A 7,215-nucleotide genomic window follows, 5' to 3' on the forward strand; every position below is an offset into this window, starting at 1 on the left:
ATATATATATATATATATATATATATATATATATTTGCCACTTCGAGTGAGTGTGTTTATGTGTGGCAGTGGCACTTGGCAATAGTTTTTTTTTTTTTTTTTTTTTTTTTTTTTTGCATTTATAAATATTGATTTTTTTTTGGAATATTAATTATTTGTAGGTTGATTGTTTATAAGAACGGTGAATCATTCAAAGAAGAGTAGTGCAGATAGTAGTTCAAGAAATTTTGGGGAGACTACAAGTGTGAAAAGTAAAAAAATCTGACTTGGAACCATTGTGTTGAATTCATGAAAGTCATCCATATAAATATGATACATGTAATTATTGTGAGAAAATTATCAACGGGGAGTGTCAAGGATGAAACGTCATCTTGTTGGGATAAGAAACAGTATTAAACCGCGTGCTAATATTGTCGAAAGCAATTAAGCAACAATTTATTGTTCATTTAAACAACGTGGTAGCTAAAAAGAATTTATCACATATGGAGTTTGAGTAGTGTTTGAAAGTTGGCTCATACTTTGGTAGTGGTTAGGGAAGGCAAGGATGAAGACAATGTTGTTGCCATCGGATGATGAATGACTTGTGGGTGAAAATGATGAAGATGCATCCCATATAAGTGTGACTACAATGATTCGTCATATGAAGTTTCATTGTGATTTATGATGTGTTTGTTTGTTTATTATTTACTTTAATCTTGGATTGTTATGTGTTTGTTTGCTTTAGACTTATATTATGCATGATGTTTTGTGGTGTGCTTTCTTGAGACTTTTAGCTAATGAAACTTCAATATTAGATTTTGGTGAATTTTATGAATAATGTTTACAACTTATTAATATATTTTGTATAAAAATTGAGGTTTACGCCTCACCTCAACATTACAAAACACCTCAAGGCATACACACCTTCACCTTTTAAAACCTTGCATATGAACCAAGTCCATAAATCCTCCTCTTTCGATCTTGCCCACAAACAACATCAAAATATAATTGACTATCATCCAGTGTTCTCCAAAATTAGTCAACTACTCACGACGTGACATAATTTCTTCTAATAACAATTTATTATAATTAGTATAAAATTAATATACAATTATATACACTTAACATCATTGAAATGAAACTTACACATATTTCTTTTGCTCAGTCGACTATAAAAGTTTTCTTATCATGATTCTTCGTGTGTGCGCATGAACAATTCATAACATGATGGTGGATGACGACTACCCAATTGTTCCTTCTACATGTAGCTAGGAAGGTGTACAGGTTTATCAAAGTAGGAGCAGTGTTTTGAGTTTCCAGGAAGAAGAGAAAAGACATACAAGAGATTGTAAGATCAAATTAGACTAACCCATTTCTTGAGAAACACATAGAGAAAGTGAATTAGAGATGAAAGAAAATGACATGGAGTGAGACCTCTAAAGTTTTCATACATATTTGCATAAACACATACAAAATATAGAACAAAAGATAAGAACTAAGAAGCAAATGGCATCAAAACAAACCAAAGTCAAATCTTCAATACTTAAAACTTAATTCACATAGTGATATGCAATAATCCTTGAGTTTAAGAATACCTAAATAACAAGAAATCCAAATTGTGAAACTTGTGAATCTTATTTCAAGTTATTTGACATTAGTATTTTTCTCTTATTCAATTTAAATTTTAGTTATAAAAATATATATTAATTTAATATAGGGCTTATTTTTATTGTTATGCCCTGGGGCTATAAAATGATAGGACCGAGCCTGCTCGTGCCGGTTGGTGGGCGTGGGCGCCGAGGAGCAGAAGAGTATTGAAGGCTTATTGCATCGTTGTGTTGAGCTGTCCAGGGGGACGGGACGATTGATGTGGCCACAGGCCGATTCAATGTCAAACCAGCTCTGAATCAGTCCAGAAAAAAACGAGACTAGGCTTCACCGGGCCTTGGTCGGGCTTAACCTTAAAGATAGAATTTTCTTAATAAAATACAACAGTAGATACTCTAGTTAAAACACCAAGTTGTAACAACCACATTATAAACACATCTTTTGCAAAATAGTTTCCAACTCAACACCATAGATAAGGTTTATAATATATATCGAAAATAGTTTAAAATTTATACATTTAATCAAAGTGGATTTCCAATAGACTTTAAAAATGCATTGAAAAAGTAATTTGTGACTAAATATAATTAAGAAAAAAAAGTGTTCTAGTAATACAGTATATCTCAATGTTGTTAATGTACATACATATGTGTACGTTTTTTTAGTGAGTTATAGATAAGCACAATATGAGTTTTTTATACACAGTCTCAAAATCAAGGTATTAAAAGTGGCGAGGGTTAAATGAACATTGTAATTCTCCAAAGGGCCCAACCGGGTTCGAATCGGTGACCTCTTGATCTGCAGTCAAATGCTCTACCACTGAGCTATGGACCCTTGTTGGTAACTATTTTATTTAAACCTATTTATATATGTTATTCGGTGGAGAATTCAGACTCCGATCCACGCAAACACTATTGTTAAACAATGTAGGCTAAAAATGCATGGGAAAGAAGAATGAGCAAAGCGTATTCAGAAAAGTTTGTGTCTTCTACACTTCTAACATCAAAAGAATAAGGTTAGAGCATTTATGGCTATCATTTTGTCACTCACAATGAAAGGTCTACTGATAAACTTTGGCTTTGTTTGGCAACCCACCAACAAGTAGATAGTGGTTAATAGTTAGCGGATTATGTCAACGAGTTTGACCATTGGATTGTATTAACAGTTTGTAAAGAGATGTTTCGTAGAACTAGATGTTTATTATTAGCGGGGTGAGATGTAAAAAGACTTATAAAAATAATTCTTTAATAAATTATTATATAATAATTTTTAATTAAAAATTAAATTAAATAAATAACATACATATGTAAACAAATAAATAAAAAAATAATTGTTAATTATTAATTATAATATTTTATATAATATAAAAAAAAAAATTACTCATGCTCACTTCGGAGGGCCATTACAGAACAAAGTTAACGATTTGAAAACCGGCAATGCCAAATGCCGCAAATGGTAGGGTTTGAGAAGTTGTCAGTTTGCCTTTAAACTGCCATCTAAATCCGTTATTAACCAAATGAAATTTTTAGTATTTTGATCAGGTCAAACCGCTAAGCTAGTCAAATCCACTAAAGTCTAGTCACAACGTCATTTACCAAATAAGGCCTTTATAGTAATCATGTTTGAGCATAGAATTTATGTTGCGGAGTTTCAATATCAAAATTTTTTCCACAAGATAGGAATTCTTTTATCCTTGGGCACTAGAAAAAAGTTGGCTGAAAAGATAGTTGGTTTGTACTCACAATTTTTATGGAACATCTATTAGATCATGGAAGCTTTCTGCCTTCTTGCAAACCTTCATCGGTCCACAATGCAAACAAAGTAATTAACATATGAAACCTAAAGTAATGAACAGACCTGCAAATCTTCCCGTTCATTAACTTGGGAAACAAATTCAACCAACTTATCAAATTAGGCTGAACCCCACAACAAAACTGCACGAAATAATAGCACGAAATAAATTGAAAAAATTAAGAAGTAATAAATATATCAATGATCTCTCAATGTGATTATAGTAGATACTGCAATGTTCTACATATTTAGACTTTGAAAAGAGTCCCTACACACAACTACATAAACATCATTGTTGATTGTTCAATGGCCTAATTGCACTTTGGTGTGCACTTGAGTGGCCTATTTGACCCCTATTCCTTTAGTTTACAATTTACAATTTAAAATTTCTATTATTGGTTATTATTTCTTTTTTTTTTTTCAACGTTTGGAATTTGGAAATTCAAAGATTCAATCCAATGTCTTCAAATTTCTAATATAATATTAATGTTTATTGTCATTGTTTTAGTATTTTAAAAAAATAGAATTACACAATATGGAACAAATTACCGATTTATAGCTAGAATTACATAATTCAAACATGTTATCGTTTTAAATTACTCGAGAACTGCCTGCAAGTGGTTTTTGACTAAATCAGCCTTGTGTCGTATAGAATTGGATGTAATCCATTTTTAAAAGTGGATTGGAAACCATCTAAAAGACATTTGAAATCAAACCAACCCTCCCACGTGTAGGACCAATATCAATTCCTTCATCAAAATGCCTACCTTAACCGCGTCCTCCTCTTTCATCCTCCGAATATTTAAATCTCCCTGCTAAGTCATTGTAATATTAATTTTTTTGTAATTGTTTTAGTATTCAAAAAAATTGAATTACAAACTATGGAACAAAAAGAAAACTAAAAATTTAAAAGGAAAGTTGAAAAAAAATTTCAAATCTGCCCGGAAATTGCCCATAGGTTTTCCGAGAACTGCCCACAAGTCTTTCACTTTTTATTATCTATCTCATATTTATATCTAGTCCCTTTGTAAATATAATTTTTAATCGAGTTGCTATGGCTACTAGCTAGTGTTGGTTCTCCCTGTGGCGCATGCAAATTCCTTCATTGGAGGTGCGTTCCCCATTGGATGTTTGCGCCCTACTTTTGCTCCAATGATGTAGGCATGATCACGATTCAATTACAACCAAACAGTTCGAACTAAACTGTATACCCTTGAAACAAGATAAAAAACAGAACTGTACCCGTCCATTCCGGTTCTGGTTAACCAGTTCGGAGCCAGACAATTCAGGTTCCATAACTGAAAATATTTTTTTTTAAAAAAAATTATGTTTAAAATTATTTAAACAGTTAATGAAATGGTTGTCCATCATGTTCAGCAGACAGCATGAGCTTCTGAGAGCATCCACACTAAGGGGAGAATGTGGGGAGCATGTCAGATTAAATCTCCTTGTTTGAGTTCAAAGCTAATGTAAGAAAGATTTATTTGGGGAAGAATTCCTCTGCTAATTTAAAAATATTGTCAAGAAGACAAAATGGAGAAGAAAAGGTGCTGTGCGCGTATCGCGCACAGCACCTGCCCATACGGGCGCGTGCAATGCACACGCCCAAGGGCACGTCAGGCGCGCGCCTAACACTAATACTTTTATTTATTTTTTTCAAAAATCAATTTTAATTTATTTTTGTTTTCTTTTTCTTTCTCCCCTTTCATCTTCTCTTTCCTAATCACTCTTACATTCTCCCCCATTCTCCCCAACCATTGTGGATGCTCTTACTGCAACCACAAACCCCAAGAATGGTGTCAGTAAAATCTCCAGAACCAAAAATAATGATAAAATAAACCAAACCCCATTGTTGAAACTTGAAACTTTAAAAAAACCCAAAAATTACATAAAAACTGTAGCAATCAGAATATTATGAGAGGAAAGCAGATCAAGGCAAAAAAACACGAACTTGTACTTGTTGGGTATGTTCTTGATCATGACAGTGGTTCTGCTATCTCTACAATCTGATTCCTTAATCTCTTCTTCATGAAACGAGGATCGTTTTTTGTCATTGTTTTAGTATTTTAAAAAATTGATGAATTAAAAAATATGAAACAAAAAGAAAACTGAAAATTAAAAAGGAAAGTTGAAAAAATTTCGAACTGCTCGGAAGTTGCTCGTAAGTTACCCGAGAATTGCCCGCAACTCTTTGGGGACAAAATTAATTTTACAGCTAGTGTGCTATGAAATTATTTTAAAGTTATTATATATACACTTGCCAAATTAATTTAGCTCTTGCTTGGTCTCTTTCACTTTCTATTATCTCTCTCAAATCTATATATAGTCCCTTTGTAAATATAATTTTTAATCGAGTTGCTATGGCTACTGGTGTTGGCTCTCCTTGTGGCGCATGCAAATCCCTTCGTTGGAGGTAAGTTCCCGATTAGATGTTTGCACCCTACTTTTGCCGCCCGACTAGTTTCGCCACCATTCACAAATATTTTGGGGCTAGCTACCGTCTCGAAATTGATGCTGCAGCTTTCGGTCCAATAACGCTTTGCCGCTGTTTTTACCATCACTTGCGACATTCTTAAAAGTTGATTTTTTTTACACAAATTTTAATTAAGATGCCAAGTAGGAGATGAGTGAGGGAAAAAAAAAAACCAGAAAAATGAGTTTTTAGAAAGAAAAAAAAAAAAAAAAAAAAAAAAAAGCTATGGTAATGCGCCTAACAAATGCGTGCAGTTCACGTGCCTGGCTGAGCATTGTTGTTGCGCCTCACGTGATATATTGTGTCCTTTTTTCAATTTTGGTAAGACTCATTTAAGAACCTAAAAATTACTTCCTCTCACCTCTTCTCTCTACTCATTCGCTCTCTTTCAGTTCAGCCAAAATTTTCTAGAAACTCACTATTATAGTTGCTTTCATGAAGCTCTAGCCAGACTGGAAGATCCTTTTTTGGCTGCGTCTCCCATATTGTTGCTCTGCAAAAGCCGGTACTATGGCAACGTTACTATCTATAAATTCAATTACTCCATCGAAATGCCTACCTAAACCCCTCAACCCCCCCCCCCCCCCCTTTCGACATTGCTACCCACAACTACTTCACTCTTCGCGGCTAGTATGCTATGAAATTGTTTTAAAGCTATTATATATACGCCTTCCAAATTCACTTATATCTCACTTTATCTCTTTCACTTTTCACTATCTATCTCGCTCAAATCTTATATATAGTCACTTTAATTTATAACATAATCTGCAATCAAGATTGCAATGGCTAGTGGTGCTGGTTCTCTGTGTGGTGCACGCAAGTTCCTTCGTCGGAGGTGCGTTCGCGACTTTGTGTTTGCACCGTACTTTCACTATTTCAATTATTTAATAATTTATTATTTCATTTATTTCAAAGTTTGGAATTTGAAAATAAAAATATTCAATCCAAAGTCTCAACTTTCTAATATTAATTTCTTTTTCATGGATTTTGTATTAAAAGAATATGGAACAAAAAGAAAATTAAAAATATAAAAAGGAAAGTTGAAAAAATTTCAAATCTGCACGAAAGTTGCTCGAAAATTACTCGATAATTGCCCGCTAGTAATTTGGGACCAAATCAACCCTGTCACTTATAATTGGATGTAATCCATTATTAAAAGTGGATTGAAAACCATCTAAAAGACATTTGAAATCAAACCAACCCTCCCACGTGTAGGACCAATATCAATTCCTTCATCAAAATGCCTACCTTAACCGCGTCCTCCTCTTTCATCCTCCGAATATTTAAATCTCCCTGCTAAGTCATTGTAATATTAATTTTTTTGTAATTGTTTTAGTATTCAAAAAAATTGAATTACAAACTATGGA

The 7,215-nt window shown here is 33.2% G+C and overlaps 1 non-coding gene across 1 annotated transcript; it reads right to left on the reverse strand.

The window, feature by feature from the left end:
* Positions 1 to 2,346: 2,346 nt before the first annotated feature.
* TRNAC-GCA lies at positions 2,347 to 2,418 on the reverse strand. Its single transcript has one exon. It is a non-coding gene; the product is annotated as a tRNA-Cys (tRNA).
* Between the last annotated feature and the right edge of the window lie 4,797 nt (positions 2,419 to 7,215).

The sequence above is a fragment of the Ipomoea nil genome, unplaced genomic scaffold, assembly GCF_001879475.1.
Source record: "Ipomoea nil cultivar Tokyo-kokei standard unplaced genomic scaffold, Asagao_1.1 scaffold1074, whole genome shotgun sequence".
In the NCBI taxonomy this organism is placed as follows: domain Eukaryota; kingdom Viridiplantae; phylum Streptophyta; class Magnoliopsida; order Solanales; family Convolvulaceae; genus Ipomoea; species Ipomoea nil.